The sequence below is a fragment of the Panicum virgatum genome, chromosome 1K (assembly GCF_016808335.1).
Source record: "Panicum virgatum strain AP13 chromosome 1K, P.virgatum_v5, whole genome shotgun sequence".
Classification (NCBI taxonomy): domain Eukaryota; kingdom Viridiplantae; phylum Streptophyta; class Magnoliopsida; order Poales; family Poaceae; genus Panicum; species Panicum virgatum.
Genome location: NC_053136.1, coordinates 33203561 through 33205790, shown reverse-complemented (window position 1 = coordinate 33205790; position 2230 = coordinate 33203561).

Genomic DNA, 2230 nt, shown 5'->3' with positions numbered 1-2230 from the left:
TGCTGCTTCTCCCGCCTCCGCCGCTCCGCCCGCGGCCGTCCGCGCCGAGCAGAGAGGAGAAGGGTAGGCAGCGGGGGAGGGGGAGCTCGCAAGCCCCCGCTGTCGCCTTGCACCCTCCACGCACGGAGAGGGAGCTCCGCCGCTGCTTTGTGCCTCCCCGTCATGTCTCTTGTGCAGACTCGGAATCTAGATCGAGAGAGGAGAGGAAATGAGAAAGAGAAGGCGATAGAATGGTGGAAGAAAAATGAACAGAGGGAGGAGATGACTGCTGCGGAGGTGATAAGGTTGGTAGGACCCACCATGTGCTGGGTCTGGGAACACGGAGAGACTTTGACCGGTAGGATAAAAATCAGCATTGGATCTTTAGATGGGCTAGTGGGCCGCTAGCGCTAGGATAGTAGATAATTTACTGTTTTTACAAATTTAATATGTGCCATTATTTATTTATTTAAAAAATAGTAAAATGCATCTGCGTATTGGGTTTTTTAGAAAATTGCTGTATCCGCGTATCCGTATCTTTCCGATATCGATACACGTATCCGTATTTGTGCTGCATAGCTGTTAAATTTTAAAATATTTGCTCCTACAAAAAATTAAAAACTGACATGCTACTAAAATTCTTGTAACCACTAACTATCAGCTCTTGTGCAGGCAGTCTTGTTGCGAGCGTGTGATGCGGGCTTTCTTCGTCACGGCCTCAACCTCTGATGGGCCTCAGAGCCGTGTTTGAGTGGGCCAAACCAAGCGCTGGCCTGTAATCCGAATCCGATGGCTCGTTTCTTTCGTCGTGTTGGCCTACGAAATAGAGATTGAACCGAAGCAAACTATTCCCTCTCTCCCAGGGCGACGCCACGCATTAGTTTTGCCTGGTGATCATGCACCAGGTAAAAAAATATTATTCTTCCACTAAGCAATAATCTTAAAATTACTGTAGAATCCAGCCGGAGACGGCTGCCTCCTTCGTCTCCATTATCTTCAGTCCTGTGTGCTGACGTACTGTTCTTAAAAAAGGGAAAGGATCCAGGCCCAGCTTTCGACCCAGATTAGAGCTTCTAAACTTAAGTATGCTATGTGGCATTGAGGTGAGGTTCAAAAACGTATTTCTTCGCCTCTTCATAATTCAAAACTCTTCATAATTCAGAAGAGGCCTGAATGTCAGAGTTAGGAGCATCAAAATTCCTTTAGGCCCTTCGGTTAATCCCCTCCAAAGAGGATTGAGGGGGATTGGAAGGGATTGAGGGGATTTTGACTTGTTGGGGATTTAATCTCTCTCAACCCCGTCTCTAATCCGCTTCAATTCCCTTGCAACCAACAAGCTAAGACCTTAGACATCATGGCAGTAGAATCGTAGCAAGATTAGCACAACAAACTAGCTAGATTACAGTCAAGTAGTTTATTGTTTTGTATTACAAAGACCGAAACCGTACAAGCCATCGGCCCGTCTAATTTTTTCCACGTAAAACAGCCACATCCAGTTCACGTACACATCAGAGGTTCACCAGTTGATCAACTAACCATATAGATAGCTAAAGCATAGCTAAAACATACAAGCTCCAAGAAAGAACAAATTAAAATTGGCGTTCGCAGACACCCGACCGAGAAACACACATCAGCAAACATCGTTGCTAGCTGCCGATTGCCGAAGGACGACGCTAATAAACACCGATGCATCGTGAGTCAGTTTGGCACGTATGTCGCGTACACGCCCGACGCGATGGGCGCGCCCTCGAGCACCCGGCCGAACTCGTCGACGTCGCCGTAGATGAGGTCGACGAGCGCGTCCTCGCCGCCGACGACCGCGGCCAGCTCCGGCATCCGCGGCGCCCGGCGCCGCGCCCGGTGGTAGTGGTCCATCTGCCTCGCGACCTTCACCGCCGCGCGCTGGGCCTCGTCCGCCGGGAAGGTGAAGCCGCCGGCCGGCGCGGCGAGGCCGACGTTGTCCGGGACGGGCACGCGGACGCCGCCCACGTACGCCACGCAGAAGTATGCCGCCGGCGCGGCGCTGCCGCGGCCGCCGTTTTCCATGACACGCGGCCGGCAGCTGCCTACTCGCTTCTCGCTGGGTTCTTGCGGGGACCGGCCGGGGGCAAATCCGTCCGTGCGCGCGAGACGGCGAGAGTGCTCAAGGAAAATTGCGGCGTGTGCTTGTGTTTATAGGCCGGGCCTCCGCTAGGTTGTTGAATTGGTGCCGGGCCTCGGAGTCGGACACTACCTAGGCTAGGAGTTTTTC